We start from the raw sequence: 18,227 nt of genomic DNA on the forward strand, positions 1-18,227 counted from the left end.
AAGGTTAGGTTAAACATAAATTAGACTTGGTTAGGTTAGGTTAGGACTGAATGACCTATCACGCACCATTGACAATGACCAATCACCGGATTATTGAACGGATTCACTGGACACAAAACTGGCCAACACAAAATAATCTACGCATTATACACTTATTGTTTCAACTTGAGGCCGTTGACACCGAGGCCTCAAGAACACCAACAGCATCAACAACACCAACATGAGCACCAAACAGCATCACCAGCAGCAGGGGCAGAGGAGGAGGAGGGTGCACCAGCAGCGGTGACAGGTGGGGGTGGACTGCCGGAGGGAGGAATGTCCAGCGTGATTGATGACTGCTGTGGGAGAGTGCATGTGCTTGACACTCCAGCTGATGGATGTCTCTACTAGGTAGTCCAGCCTTGAGTCTCAAACCATCACCAGACAAGATCCCCCCCCCCTCACCCTCACCCTCACCACAACAAAACACACTCACGACACCACAAAACCCTCACGACACAAGGCACCCTCACCACACAAGGCACTCTCAGCACACAAGGCACCCTCACCACACAAGGCACCCCAGGCACCCCACCACACAAGGCACCCTCACCACACAAGGCACCTTTCACCACTTCACTACCCTCACCTCTCATCTCACCCTCTCTCTCTCTCAGTAGTCGGTAGATCATCACACATCCAAAACACCTGTTGAAGAATTACTCGTGATAAATGCAAGACGTAACAGGTATATCTAGGAATGATGGTAGTGGCTCCTTTTGTACACTGCCCCTCCTAGCACTCAAAAAATGTCCCTCAGTACTTCTGTTGTAGTCCAGGGAGCTTTGGTAATGGGAGGAATATTCAAGTAGGGTGTTGGTGGACCCATTGTAACTAGCATGGGGTCGTGTATGTGTGTGGCCCCCTCTTCCTTGAATACTAAACATAGAGGAAAAGAATTGCGTTGTCTACTGTAGTGGAGGCGTGACCAGGCTACCACTTTACACCACAGGACACAGAGGGAGGAAATCATGTTGTGACTGGGGTGGAGGCATGACTAGGCTACTACTGGTGCAGTGATATTCCTCTCTGTTACCTGGTTATGGAATGGGTGTAGGGCGATGCAAAGATCCACTCTTAATAAATTGAACTTAAAAAAAAAAGATTTATTGTAATTATGTAAATTAAATAAAATTATGCCTTTGAAATTTCACTTATATAAACGTAGGATAAAAAAAACAAAGTTAAAATTATGATTCGGTAAATTACGTGTATGAAAACTACAAGCATTATATACAATAAAAAATATGTTACTGAAGATATAAAAAAAATAGCATGTTTAAATATCAGGAAAAGGAGAGAATAAAAAAAATATTAACACCTCCTTTAAATCACTGTAAGGAGTCCTCCCTGCCTTCCCCGAAAAAAAAGAGATTAACTTCATCGGTCAAAGAACACTCGGAGAAACGTACAGTCAAACGTCTCAAGTGAGTAAACTCTGGGGAGGATAACAGCTGCAGGAGACACGACAACATAAACTGTGTCGGTTTATATGAACCTCACAAACACAACACAATACAATAGGTCAACACAACGACGATACTGCAGGTCACGTTATATAGCACGGGGACAAATAAATTTTCAGTCAATAACTTTATCGACAAGTCCACAGCACCAATCAGCACACCACAAGACCTGCCTGGAGGACAGCACTCAAGGATAAGCAGAACAGATAAAGAAAAAAGAATGTCTCGTACACAGCCAACAGTTCAGGAACACTTTTTACGAATATTTCATAAATCTCAGGAAGCTGGTGATGAAAGTGAATGAAGGTGAGTTTGAAAAGTGAAGCACAGTCGAAAATCACATCAAGAATACTGAAGCACAACGAGTCCTCCAACACGATAGTATGAGCGAAAAAAAAATGGAAATACTGTAGAGTTGATTTTATTTAATTTTTTTACATAGACTATTTCAATGCTGTGAGCTGAGGCCATCATATAAGCACTAAAGACACAGGACAGAATGGCATAAGGGTCTTGACACAGCCGACGTGTACCTGTATATTCCAGTGACAAATAAATCCGCCCATTTCCCTAAAAAATACATTCACCGACAAAATTTGTTTATAAATATATAATAAACATATAAATAATACATCTTACACTGAATATAACTTACTAACATATAGGAGCTTCTAAGTGAGGAGCCGCCATGAGAAACTATCTCTCTCTCTCTCTCTCTCTCTCTCTCTCTCTTTCTCTTCAGACTGAATTCACTAATTAAATCATCACCTGTGCTGCTTCGTGTCAGGTGAGTCGCACTGAACAAAATCCTCAAAACATTAACATTTGCAACGACCAAAATCTAAAACAAAATAATTTACAAACTATTTTTTTTCTAACATCAGATGCACACGCTCGCTCTGTGACTGTGATGAAAATAGTTTCTTCTTGACTTTTGCTTGAATACTAAATACAAAAGCGAGGTTGTATATGTCAGCAGGGAGAGAGGGATGAAACAGACAGGAACACACTCGCCCAACACAGCACCAACGTGTACTGGATATATTTTCTTCACTTCACCCGACACCTCTACCTGCACTGTCACGTAACACTGTCTCTCAATACTATATGTCTTTCATACTGTCTATATCACTTAATGTTGTCTATTTGTCAGCTCTGTCTCTCTCAGTTGGCTACTGTCTCTTTTTCCCAATACTGTCTCTCTTTCTCAATACTGTCTCTCTCAATACTGTCTTGTTTTATGCCCATCTGTCACGTAACAGTGTCTTGGTCCTCCTTAAAAAATCTGGTTATAGAAGAAAATTTAACTACGCAAAAAAATACAAATCCTACCCAAAAATAACACTTTTAACTTTGAGTGAAATAATCTTAGAGCCATTAACTGTTTGAAAAGCAAATTAATATTTACAAAGATGATAAAATGAGGGGGAGGGGGAGAACATGATTATTAGCACAATAAAATTAGTGTACGTATGTCGAGCAATAATTTTCACTTATTGTTTGTGACGCAGCAACAACGGAACAAAATTTCATATCTACATTTGTTTCTGCCAAAATCCATCAGTAACTTGCCTTAGTCTTCAATCTTGGTACATCAGTAATTATATTTCCATCATATACACCAGGTCTCTGTGTATCAGAACTAAAGTAATGAACAAAGTCATCAGTATCGTAATAACATTAGAGGATTAAGCTCTTTAGATCTTTCAAGGCACAAGTCGTAAAACAACAAAGCAGTAGCCGTAACAGTAGCAGTAATAGCAACATTAACAGTAATAGCAACAGTAGCAGTAATAGCAACAGAAGCAGTAACAGTAGCAGGAACGGTACACAAGCTACTGGAGGGATGGGAAGGTTAGTACACATCAGTTCGTGTCTCCACCCTACGGCATCAAACAAGAAAAACAAACACACTGCACACTGCATTTTTTATTTTCATATTTTTTTTTTTTCAGCGTGTGTACATTAGGGGGAGAGGCGGCAGCGTGGGTAATGAGCCTCGTACACCAAGCGGCTGACACCATGGAGCTACATGCATATTTCACATCTTTATTGGATTCACTATGAAGGCTCTGCTGGTAAGGACTCGCTGGAGTATTGTACAACCACCACAGGTAACTGGCCGGCGCTTCCTCTTGATGATGATGATGATGATGTACCTGTGTTGCTATACTATATGAACACCTGTACTGTTATATGAGGTAAAACAACATTTACATAATTAATACATCAACACCTGTGCTACTATATAAGTTAACACAGAAACTTAAATTTACCTTAGCTTAAAGTGATTCTTGATTTATCTGTCATCTAGCTACGCCAAGACCCTCATCATAGACAAAACACTGTATTGCGTGAAGCTGTATACAATGGGTCGTGCATGAGTGAGACAAACATCTTCACTAATGACGCCAACTTTTACATTAATACCGGATGATTCATAAGATTATTTTTCTCGTTAAGCCTCGCGACGCCACCTTCGGCCTCACACGCGGTGATAGTTGACGACGAGGAGCTGCCTTTGTCCCTCCTGAGAGTTACTGAGGCCCCCAAGATTTTTATAGATTCCCTGTTTAAGGACAATGAGATACGCTACTTGTGGGATGGTGAAGGGAGAAGGAGGAGGAGGGGACGTGGGTAATATCACGACACTGGCTATGGTAACTAAGAATAATACACCTTTGAGTGATATACACTATGTCTCTGATACACATTATTGCCGGGCGCCCATTACTGATTCTGTAAGTATATAACCTAAAATATACAATACTTTATAATGAATAGTGAGGATGAGGTTATTTTTAACAAGTTTTAGAATGAAGATTAAAAGAAAACAAATGATACTGTAAAGTTTGATAAACGTCTGCCTATAATGGATAATGTTAATACAAAGGTTGGGAAAGGGAGAATAGCACAAGGATTTAGGACCACGAAAGTCAGCAGTTGACTCAGGTGACGATTTTTACCCAGTGACTCAGGTGACGATTTTTACCCAGTGACTCAGGTAACTATTTTTACCCAGTCATGATACAGTTGATTGTGTAAATTTTCGTTAAACTCTAAAATAAAATCATAAGACAAAAACAGCAACAAAGACAGACACACATAAAGGCCCTTTCTATATCCCCAGCCACTAGACCTGAAATAACAAACAACTAACAAAAACAAACAACAACAAAACAACAACAACAAAAAGAAACAGCAAGAACATAACAAAAAAAAACCCACTGACAACTATTAGGTGAGAAAGACTAATATTGACTGGTCTTAAGTCTCCAAGGGAACACCGTCTGACATAAATCCCAGTCAGTAAATGTGTTGACGATATCCTTCCGCCCAGGACCCGTGGGACACACCTTGAGACACAACTTACTTCCTTGACACACAATATTAAATCTTTATATGGAGAACATGTTGTGAGGTTACGAGTGATGGAGAACATGTTGTGAGGTTACGAGTGATGGAGAACATGTTGTGAGGTTACGAGTGATGGAGAACATGTTGTGAGGTTACGAGTGATGGAGAACATGTTGTGAGGTTATGAGTGGTGGAGAACATGTTGTGTTTGAGTGCTGGAGAACATGTTGCGAGGTTACGAGTGCTGGAGAACATATTGTGAGGTTATGAGTGCTGGAGAACATGTTGTGATGTTATGAGTGCTGAAGAACATGTTGTGTCATGAGAGGTGGTGAACATGTTGCGAGGTTATGAGTGGTGGAGAAGAAACAACAAAATCAAGAAGTAACAACAAAAGCACACGGGTAGATAAATCCAGCAAGTAACAGGAGAGGTAAGGGTGGCAGAGGGACAAAGACCAAAAGAATTAGCAATAAAGACAATCAGAACAGGTTTAATTAGCAAGAAGACAGAGAGAGTTGGAGAGGCCACGTGAAGAGTATGGTAGGGCCATGGATTAAGGATAGGGGTTTGGATTCGATATTTATGGGTTTGAGTCCATGATTCACAAGATAGGAAAAGGGTTCGACACCAAGATTCATGGGTTTAAGGACATTGGGGTGACTGTAACATGGGGGTGACTGTAACTTGAGGATGACTGTAACATGGAGTGACTGTAACATGGGGGTGACTAATATGGGGGTGACTAACATGGGGTGACTGTAGCATGGGGTGACTAACATGGGGGTGACTAACATGGGGTGACTGTAGCATGGGTGACTAACATGGGGTGCCTGTAACATGGGGTGACTGTAACATGGGGATGACTGTAACATGGGGATGACTAACATGGGGATGACTAACATGGGGTGACTGTAACATGGGGGTGACTAACATGGGAGTGACTGTAACATGGGGATGACTATAAAATGGAGGTGACTATAACATGGGGTGACTGTAACATGGGGATGAACATGGGGATGACTGTAACATGGGGTGACTGTAACATGGGGTGACTGTAACATGGGGTGACTGTAACATGGGGTGACTGTAACATGGGGTGACTGTAACATTTAATACTGCATTACAACACAATACATCCATGTAAACTACCCAAGGGATGTGTTATAAGAGACGTGTTACATCAACGTCTCTTTACTAGGTACACGTCAACGTCTCACTGTAATATCTCGTCAAGTAATGGTTGGGAAAACGTCGTCCCTCTCAGCTGTGGTTCTCTGTAGGGTCACAGTGATGAATGTTTTCCCGGGATTCTATTCCTACTCCTACGGCCTGACGGGGACACTTTATATGTTCACTTCATTAACGTTAATGTTAACTACACAAAGTTTTTATTAGCTGTGTCACACAGTTCTGTGAATACCAGTCCTGCCTGGCTGGCTATTTGGGTAGCCGTCTAGCTAGTTGGCTGGCTGCCTGGCACCTGGAAGGCCTCTGGCCGGCTTAGAAAACACTTTTCTTAGCTTTTAACTATATCTTGACCGCCATTGTCAATTTCATCCATGATCAGGGTCGATGGCCATGACTGTTATCAGCATGAATCAACAAAGACAACAATAAAGGTGAAATATTAAGTAAAACCCTGAAAGGAATCTTAACTAATAAGTCTAATGGGATGGCAAGTATCGGCTTCCCTGGGAGCTACTCAGCGAGAACTGTTCACGTCATCTCCCTGAGTCAGTGTACACGACGGCTTATCAATTCCTGGAAACGGTCCCTGGAAACCCTCGCCAGTATCGACCACGGCGCCAGTGTGTGCTGGAGACTGAGACAAAGACACCGGGTAGCCAATATTGCTGACAAACAATAAAAGTCACTCACCATGCTCGATAACTCTGAATAGCCAGATGACACTCAATGAACATGTGTCGGGACCAACTCCAAAATTACTTTTTCAAGGCTAAAAAATACAGTGTTTAGAGTCAGTGATCGACTGCTTCCTCCTGGAGACACCACAGCAGACTTAGTGACTCACTATCATACTAGGATAACGCTCATATTATATAGTTTATGTGATTGATATTACTCACGACACAACAGGATCAGGGAATAAATTCATGTTAAGATCACCACCCAGCTTATTTCACCTTAAGATTAACCACATCAATCCCAACCTAACCTAACACAACCTAAACTAACCTAACACAATCTAAACTAACCTAACCTAACCAATTCAGAAAAGTTTACCACGAATTATTCTATTACCTCTATTAACCTGTTCAATTAGAGTACTGTCCTTATATTTGAGGGTTAGAAACCACAGTCCTCCATTCTAAAAGTTCTCGGGCTGCTTTTACCACGAAAGACTATTACGTAAAGTGGAGGCTCATAGAATTGGAGGAGATATTCTTAACTGGATCAGGGCGTGGTTACAGGGCAGGAAACAGCGAGTAAGCATTGACGGCACTATATCAGATTGGGGTAACGTCACTAATGGAGTGCTCCAATGCTCAGTACGTGGACCATTACTATTTATTATATACATAAACGACATAGATATAGGCAAAGACAGCAGTATAAGTATATTTGCTGATGAAACTAAAATAGGGCGTGTAATTACATCTGATAGTTGCGCTGTATCTGGATGCATATCAAATTACAGACTACACGATAAAAGTTTGATATTTCATCGATTTCCAAAGGATGAAAAACAGAGAAAGGTGAATATTATTATGCATGCAGCAAATATATAGGGTGCAACAGGAGGAAGGGCAATACTTGTGAGCCGTTGGCAAGTTTAAATTTAAATTCCCTAAATTCTAACTTTCAGTCAGGAAAAGGGATGTGGCCATATTGATAAACTGAAAACTTCTACACATATATACTTGTATTCGCTGATTTCCTGCAATAGCTTGGAGAGAGAGAGAGAGAGAATGATGATAATTATAATCATTAATAACTTATATTATTTTCTTTAACTAGTTTGTTTGATTCTCGTATTCCTTCTGCCCCCAGTAAATATCTAGTCCACATGCCCACCCATGCCTATGATTACTTAATTGCTTTTACACTGATACTGGCAGCAAAATCATAAGAGTATAAATAATGATACAGAGACGAAGAGGAGGATTAATAATAATAATAAAAAAATTTTTATAATAAAAATAGGAATATCATAATAATAATGATTTTCAAGAGAAGTTCAAGTGGCGAACTGAAAGATGGTGTGCTAGGGGATGAGGAAATCAGGATATATGGCTAGAATATCTTCTAATACAGTGGGTTGGTCTCACACATGATAATATACGAGTCCTCCCTTACTACCGTTTTCTTCGACTATGGCATTATGACGTCACATAATTAGCTTCGCCCCCTGCACATGGATTGACTTGGTTTTAGATTTTGGTACTTGGGTTCATACAAAGGCGTGTTAGTTACAAGACTAGCAAGGTCATCCTAAAACTAAAGCTTGCGCATGTGAGATCTTACTTGGATTATGCGATTCAGTTCTGATCACCGTACTACAGAGTGGACAAAGAATCCCTAGAAAGCATTCAGAGGAGAATTACAAGACTAATCCCCGGCATTAGGAACCTTCAGTACAGAGACAGATTAAAGCATCTGAACAAAGGTACTCAAACTATCCAGCCAGGAGCGAAGTCGTAGCAATGGTCTTAAATTAGACAAATTTAAATTTAGTCGCATTAGTTTGGAAATAGAGTAGTGGACGAGTGGAACAAGTTACCGAAATTCATCTTTAACTCGAACACGCTGGGTAGCTTCAAACATAGGTTGGATGGATATATGAGCGATAGGGGTTGGGTGTAAACGGGACTGCCTAGTATGGGCCAATAGGCCCGCTGCAGTTTCACCCCTTCTTATGTTCTTATGTTCTAAGCAAATATAGAATAACTACTGCTGCAGCAATACGTAGAGTGTCAGGCCATAAAACTTGCGTCAGAATCCTGTGTGTAGACTGGGGTATCGGTCGAACCTGTACGAGTAATTTACGTTCAATGTACAGTACTTCACCCCACACCTCGCGTGGCACCTCAACACGGAATGGGGGAGATGGGCGGTGTATAATGTGAGCCCAAAACTGAAAATAAAGTATTTAAATCAGAGCATTTAGTCACTACTGTCACTACCCAGAGATATCGCCAGGACTATTGCCCAAAATGACAAACAAACGGAGTAACCACTGTGTACCTGCCTAGTGCCTCTCACAACACCTGGGGATAGAATAGGGAAGGAACGTTGAGGCAATCTACAATACTTAAGGAACGTCCACGATACTTAATCAGACAAGTGATTAACCCAAACCAAAACTTGGAACAATCATTACAAAATTTCCTGGGGTGTCTTAAAGTCCGACCTCTCAAGTCTTCCTGCTCAATGTGAATATATTTCTGACCTCTTCAGAAACGAATTGAGAACTGCCGAGTCAGTCACTATAACTCACATCTCCTATCCCCGGCCTCCCACCTGCCAGTGTTCCTCAGGAGGTTACCTGGGTAGTGGTATACTCCTGTGAGGTGACAGCGGGAACCAACACCACATTAGCTATCACTAGTGGACCACGTCGTGTCATCGTGGGGTCTATGAGAGAGACAGACAGACAAACAGAGGGACAGACAAACACAAAAACACACATTGATAGATAGATAGATAGATAGACAAAAACAGATATAAATAAAGAGAGGCAGACAGACACAGACATAAGACTGACAGAGAGAGAGAGAGAGAGAGAGAGGATAAACATTAAACCCTACAAGCCAAGATATCAATAAGCTCTGGTCTCCATGTGTGAGAAACAACGTAACATGCCACAGTGGTAACTCGAGACAAATTACATAAAAAAACGACTCAAAACACAACAAAAACAATGTCCAATTTGTGTTTATAGATGAGGCGTGATGCTATAACCTAAAACCAAAAAATAAAACAAATACACAGAAAAATTAAATCACGAATGAAAAAAAAAAAAAGCTCACACGACGACATTTAAGTGATGTAAAAGCAGAGTTGGTAAAGTTTCCTCCGGACTTTTGTGTCTCCGAGGAATTACGATGACATTTAATTTCAAAGTCTGGAATGAATGAAGGAAGGACTCAGCTTCATCACCAGAGGCTGGATCACTGACGCCGCCGCCACGAGAACTGAGACAGAGGAGAACTGTATCTGGGGCACTGTCAGTCTTTCACTTAATCTAACCTAACCAAATAACTTAACGTACCCTAACCTAACCTAAGTTAACCTAACCTAACAATTAAATCTAATGTAATATAAAAACTTAATTTAATCTAAAAATATAACCTAGCATAGCCCCTTGGAATCGGAACATATCAGTCTTTAATTTAACCTAACCTCAGACTGTGAAGAAGGCCCTGAGACTATGAGGAGGTCCCTGAGACTATGAGGAGGGCCCTGAGTCTATGAGTAGGACCCTGAGACTATGAGTAGAACCCTGAGACTATGAGTAGTACCCTGAGACTATGAGGAGGCCTCTGAGAGTGTAAGGAAGGCTCTGGAGCACTAAGTAAACAACTCCCTTCCCCCACAACACATGCTGAGAGTCACTGTGAAATTGAGTGGAGGTGTGAGAGACCTAATGGTAACTAGCATTGACGTTTTAGGCTCGAGGCAACACGATTGTCCTCTCTCCCCTCACAGCCCCTCCTCCCTCCTCCCCGTCCCTACCGCCACAAGGACTGTTTTCTCTCTCAACGGAATATACTGTACAATAAACAGAGGCTACACTCTTTTAAAGTAAATTGCCAAGTCTAGATCCCCATGTACTGTATATACCGAGCTGCTATGTAAGGTTTCCATGTATTGTATAGACTGAATTGCCGTGTTAAAAGTGGATGCTCACTGTCCGTTGCCAGTTACTGTAATTCTAATGAACTTTGTGTATCGTTGTACGTTATTCTGTGATTGTTTCTTTTTGTTTAAGTAAAGCCCCCAAAATAAGTAAATTCTTTCAACACTAAATGAAAAGTTTATATCCGCTACACAAGCATCCAGTCTGAGTTATATATTATTTAGACTTCAGACACACTTGCCTCTCCGTCACCCCACACCTGCCTCTCCATCTCCCCACACCTACCTCTCTGTCACCCCACACCGGCGTCTCCGTCTCCCCACACCTGCCTCTCCGTCATGCCACACCAGCACCCACAGTAAGACCCTCCCTCGCTAGTGTGAGTGTCCTTCTCTGTGACCATCCCCTATGGTTATAGTGTGTTATTCCTGACACACAACATCACAACACAGCAAACAAACACACACACACACACACACACACACACACACACACACACACACACACACACACACACACACACACACACACACACACACATTAGAACATAAAAACATAAGATTGGAGGAAACTGCAGCGGGCTTATTGGCCCATATTAAGCCGTCCCGTTTACACCCAACCCCTATTGCTCATATTCCATCCAACCTATGTTTGAAGCTATCCAGCGTATTCGAATTAATGATGATGTTTGGTAACTTGTTCCACTAATCTATTTCCAAACCAATGTTTACCTCTCTCGCGCCTAAATCTAAATTTGTCTAATTTAAAACCACTGCTACGAGTTCGCTCTTGGTTGGATAGTTTGAGTACCTTTGTTATATCACCTTTGTTTAACCCTGACTTCCATTTATACACCTCGATCATATAGCCCCTCACTCTACGTCTCTCGAGGGAGTGCAAATTAAGATGCTTTAACCTGTCTCTGTACTCAAGGTTCCTAATGCCTAGGATTAGTCTTGTCATTCTCCTCTGAATTCTTTGTGGGGATTCTATATGCATTCTGTAGTAAGGTGACCAGAACTGAACCGCGTAATCGAAGTGAGGTCTCACAAGCGCAAGATACAGTTTTAGGATAACCTCGCTAGTCTTGTAACTAACACTCCTTTGTTTGAACCCAAGTACTTTGTTAGCCTTGTTTCGAGCAAATACGCATTTTTGTCTTGGTTTAACATTTCTACCTATCATTACTCCTAAGTCTTTCTTACAGTCGGATCTCTTTGTAACAAGGTTGTTCATCTGATATCTGGTTTCTCTGTTTACATCTCCTAGACTAAATACTTAACATTTGTCCACATTAAATTTCGTCTGTCTTTTTTCAAACCACGCGAAATTTTTTTTTAGATCCTCCTGTAGTTTTGCAGAGTCCTCGTCAGATTTAATTACACGCCCTATTTTAGTGTCGTCAGCAAATTGAATTATGTTGGTGTCTACACCTATATCTATGTCGTTAATGTATATAATAAATAGTAATGGTCCAAGTACTGAGCCTTGGGGTAATGATCTATGTCCCTTCTTGAAAATCGGTATCACATTCGTTATCCTCCAGGATTCTGGTACTACACCCGTTTTTAATGATATGTTAAACAAATTTGCTAAGGGCATACAAAGCTCTTCCTTACAATATTTTAATACTCTGGCAAATATTTCATCGGGACCTGATGACTTTTTAGGCTTTAGTTTGTCTATTTGTTTATTAACATTGATACTAGTCACTACTATCTCGCTTAATATATTTTCTTCACTATCTCTGTATATAGTCGCTGCCTCGGGTATCATGTTTAAATTTTCGGTGGTGAAAATTGATAAAAAATATCAGTTCAAATTATTGATCATTTCAATGTAGTTATCCGTTAGCTCGCCGGTATCCCCATTCTTCAGTAAATGACAAACCACACAAATCACAAACTTTTAAATAATAATAATACAAAAGTGGCAACACAGTGCCAAGTCAATCTCACATAGGTACACAGTCGTAAAACAAGAATTTATTATACCCGGAATATGTCTACCGCACTTAAGCTTCCTGTAATCTTGGCTGAGAAAATAAACCCAGGTTGTTAAGACGTAATACTATACAGAAAACTTGCCAATAAACAGAAATATTATGTACGACTGAATAGCATTTAATCATAATAAAATAGAACTTTTCTCATGAATGTTCCTGATAAGGTTAGGTTAGGTTAGGTTAGGTTAATCTTTAGGCGAAATAAAGCGCTATACATAATCTTTACGGTGATGGAAAATGCCCATCGATATACAGTAACTATTTATACTTAAGAAAGTCAAAATTAACGATGAACTGCCGTCACCCATCTTCACACAGCAGCGGCACACAAGTCCACTATATCCTCGAAGTTCAAAACGTTTCCCAAGCAACCTAAATTTACCGACACTTAAGACTTACAGTAAAACCCACTTTTACACCAAGACGCGCGCGGCCCAGTTCATGAACAAGGCACTAACCTCCATAACACGGTATTACCCAACAAAAATAGTGCCATTTTATCTTGAAGGACCCGACGCTCTGGGATCCGGGAAACGCGAGTTAAAACTACAATGAAATCCATCCTGTTGAGATACGCTAAATCCCAAGTGTCTTACCCGCCAGGAGCTTCACAGATACTCATTCATTGTTTTATTTACCCGAGATGAGTTAAGGAGAATGAATCTAGTTGTGTTAAAGTAGAGTTTCGGGTCGTGGGCCGTAAATAATGGTCACTATCTCTATGTCGTAACTTTAGTGAGTCAGGTAGATGCTTTCTCAGATCTTAAGCTTAAAGGGGAAATTTAACTTCGGCATTTTTTGTGAATTAATATTTGTATCGTTGCTTAAGTGAGCCAGTTAGCTACGATGTTCTTACGTTTCCAGTTAACAGGAGAGACCTAACGAATTAAAATCTGAGAATCTAATTTTATATCATAGCTGAAGTAAAATAACAAAGATACGCTATAACATTCTTAGTTTGTGGGCGGTGAAATTTAACGTAGAGTATATACGAACTTGTGGGAATCTGGAGCCACGCCACGCTGACGAGGAAGTACCAGTTAGCCAAGTGCTCGTGAACCATAAACTGCCCAGGCCAATATTGGTGGCGGAGGAGCACTACTGGTGGCTGGGTCATCATCACCACCACCAGCCTGCAGGAGTCGCTGACGATGCACCAGGCCCTCACTCCTGTGTATCCTGCGCACCCGGATTTACGACCAACTACTATATATGAGATTTTTTCTTTTTTTTTTACACCAGGGTTAACAAAATCCCTTCACACTTGTCGTTCATTTTGGTGGTTTTATCGACGACCTTTCTGAGGGGTGAGTACACGGAGCAGTTGTCTATGAGATCTATTTCAACACACACACACACACACACACACACACTAAGGGATATGGATGAGAAAATTACAAAATAATGACATTACACACAATAAACTGACGACCTGTGGAGTAATGGTAAACATGCTAGTCCCAAAGAAGAGTGAAACTATGGACAAGTTTCTTTACGCCATTTGCCTCTGTCTACCCAGCAGTAAATGGGGACCTGGATGTAATAGCCTCTATCAACATATAGGCTGTAATACTTATAAAAATAACTTCAGTTTAGTTACTTTGTAGTTTCAGTTGGATTATCGTTTAATCTCTGTTCTTAGTTGTTTCGCAGGACTTAATATTCACACAAACACTTATAGGCTTTTCTATTTATTTATCGCAACATACGCACAACTACATTGTTATTAATGACGAAGTAACCGATAATACGCAAGTCCTTTTACGAGATAATACAGGAGGTAATTTACAGAGCCCTTTTAACACGTCTGCCACGTGTGAGATACAAGGGTCAAGGCCACTGAGGGCTGGGCACATGGTGATTACCTGTGCAAATCAGAGGTGCGTGGAGGACATGGGAATGTCATCCAGTATGTGAGAAGGTAGTGATAAGCTATCCTTAGTTGCGGTTTATCTAGTTACTTCGGGTAGTGTAAGTTATACAAACAATATATGTGGATAGCCCACATTTATATAAGAACTACTGTCTATATGAGGGGCTCCCATTGAGAGTGACGAGTCAACCAATGGCGCCTCAATCAGATTTTTTTTCAACAAGAAACCCGACTCTTAGGGAGTGGTTGTGAAGTTGGCAATAGCTTCTACACCTTTAATTCATACCTAAGTGCCCCTAGTGCCCACCAATCTCGTGCCCGGGGGCCTTTAATAACCATGAGTCTCTGTGGTTTATCTTTAAGGTAAGATAATATTTAGAAATATAAGGAAGAAGATATCTGTATCAGTCATTTATTATTACATTATCAAACTGAGGTAACAGGAATACCTGTGACGTCACCCTACCCAGGAAAATATAAAATAGAAAAAAGTAACATAGGAAATCTGTAGCAGTTTATTTGGTGGAGAGTTGTGGAAATTCTGGGTGTTAAAATATGGTAATGGCCTTTGCATGTTATAAGGTGTCAGGTGCAAACGTTTTTTACTTGTTACTTTTTTTTGAGAAAAAAGGGGTGAAAGAAGAGTTGGGGTGGAGGAAGGAAGTTATTGTTCGGAAATTGAAGAAATTTAGGAGGTAGGAGAGGGTGGGCTGACCGCCTTGCCACAGGTTAGCTGAGCTAATAGTGTGTTAGGGTTGTGTTATGGGTTAGTTATTGTCTGTCGGTACAGGCACTAGACAGCCTGCCCTATCCCATATATGGGTGTTTTGAGGGCCTTATTTCATATTCCGCCGACCCTACTGGCGGATGCTGGTCTAGGGAGGTTGTCTATTGCCTGGCCGTATAGATCGGGGGTGGTAATGGACCTTTTGAGATTTGGTAACTTTTTGGGAATCATGTATGGTTGTTGTCGTTATCTCGTGGGAGTCTTTGAAGGAGTTCTTTGCTCTGATAGTTCCATCTTTTGCCAGACTCTGCTGGCCAGGGTGTGTGGCTGGCTGCTGGTTGATGGGTTTTATTCTCAGGCTCTGGTTCTGGTGAAGGGGTATCTTTAACCTGTGACGAATCTCAGGGCTTCATTTTGGACCACCCGCAATTTCAATAATTGGGTGGTGCTCATTGTGTGAAGAGATACTGCTGGGTAAGTTAATATCGGTGTGATAAGTGATGTCACCAGGCGGAGTTTTAATTTCTCAGGAAGCTCGTTAAAGTGATATAGTTTTCTCAGCTCTATTTTTGTCTTTTCCTTCCTGGTGTTGACATGATGGGAGTAACCTGTCGTGGATATATGCAGGCCCAGGAGGGTCCCACTGCTTTTGTATTCTATCTGGGCATTATTGGTTACTAATGGATGGGTTTTTCTTCTGCATAAGGGTATCACCGTAAATTTCGGGCAAATACACATTGTTGACTTATTTTAAGATTCCTACTTATCATTACTCCTAAGTCTTTCTCACAGTCGGATTTATCTATAACAACGTTGTTCATCTGATATCTGGTTTCCCTGTTTACATCTCCTAGACTAAGTAATTTACATTTGTCCACATTATATTTCATCTGCCATCTTTCAGACCATGCGAAAAATTTGTTTAGATCTTTCTGTAGTTTTGCGGAGTTCTCGTCAGGAAGAGGAGAGAGATAGAAAAAATAAATGTGAAGAGGAAGAAGGAAGAAAAGAGATAAGGAAAGAGGGGAGAGAAGTGGAGAGAAATGAAGAGAAGCTAGAAAGAAAGAAAGGAAGGAAATGAGGAGAAAGGACGCAAGGGAGAGAGAAGAAAGGGTCAAAAGAAGGGAAAAGAAGATAAAGGGAGAAGAGAAAGAACGAAAGGAAGGAAGAGAAGAGAAAAGAAGAAACGAAGAGAATAAGAGGCAAACCTTTCATTTGAGGAAACACAAGAAAAATAACCAATACAACTTCAACAAAAAGAAAACAGTTTAAGCAGACTAAAACGATATTATTAAACGCAAAAACACTTAAAAACAAAATATTTATATAAAAAAAATAAAGAAAAAAGAGTTACGTCAACATTATTAATATTTTAATCTAAAACGAAGAAGATGGAAGACCTGTACCACCCAGCGTAGATACCGCCGCCAGCCCGGATATAAATACAAACACTTCAGATATTTTCTCTGACCTGTGCTGCCTCTCACAGCTGATTGGGTAAACATTCTTGAGATGCACGTCTGTTGGGTAGGTAGTGAGGCATGTGGATCAGATGGGCCCCCCTGTCTTAATGGGCCCCTGTCATAAAGGGGCCCTCTCCTAATGGGACCATGACCTAATGGGGCCCTATCCTAATGGGTCTACGTCCTAATGAGCCTCAATCCTAATGGTTTAGTTATGACGTTGGGATCTATTGAGTCTATTATCCACATGACCTGTGAAGATTGGTGGATACAACGCTCACCACCAGTCCGTTAGGTCGTTGGTTCGGGCCCAGGACACCCCTAGTTCACCTGTGTATAAATGGGTACCTGACTTTACAGTTGGGGAAGTGAAGGCGGTCGAGTACACTGCCCACGACACTGCCTCTATACTCACAGGAAAAAGGCTTCGTCTACTGTATTTCAACGGCCCTCTATAGTGTACCAATACGACACTAAGGTATTTCTTGATCACTCTACAATACACTTGATCAATAAATATTTTTGCTATGTTTCGATATAATTTCAACTATAACTTGAAATGCAAAACTATGAATAACACACACACACACACACACACACACACACACACACACACACACACACACACACACACACACACACACACACACACACACACACACACACACACACACTCTCAAAACACACTTAACATCTACACCACGCGCTCACAAAAACACACACTCAACACACAACGCACGCAAAACACACTCACACCACACAAAACACAAACCACACACTCACAAAACACACAAACCACACACTCACAAAACACACTCACACCACGCACTCACAAAACACACTCACACCGCACACTCACAAAACACACTCACACCACACACTCAACACACGCTCACAAAACACACTCAACACACGCTCACAAAACACACTCACACCACACACTCAACACACGCTCACAAAACACACTCACACCACACACTCACACCACACACTCAACACACGCTCACAAAACACACTCAACACACACTCCTCATATGTTTTGCTTCAGAGTAACAAGATGAAAATATGTTTATTCCTCTCAACAGAATATACCAGGAGCGAGGTCAAATGTGGGAAGGTGGAGTCTTTTGTGAGGCTACAACTTGGCTCTCAGGGAAGGCTACCTACACGGTCTCTCAGGGAAGGCTACCTACGCTGGCTCACGTATTCTCTCTCTCTCTCTCTATGAGTTTCCAAGAACGTGTTGATGCCGTGAGTCGTGTGGCGTCAAAAGGCTTTACGTATGACACCTGCCGTCTCGTTAGCACGTTTATGGACCATGTAAGTCGATTTGACCCCAGTCCAGGAAAAACCTAACCATACCGAGCCATCATAACTAGGGCCCAACAGAACCGGGCCCTTTAGGATTGGAGTATTTTAGAACTAGGGCATACTATGAGTGTGGATTATAGGATTCAACTCCAATCTTACTGG

This window comes from Homarus americanus, unplaced genomic scaffold (genome assembly GCF_018991925.1).
Source record: "Homarus americanus isolate GMGI-L3 unplaced genomic scaffold, GMGI_Hamer_2.0 scaffold5198, whole genome shotgun sequence".
Lineage (NCBI taxonomy): Eukaryota > Metazoa > Arthropoda > Malacostraca > Decapoda > Nephropidae > Homarus > Homarus americanus.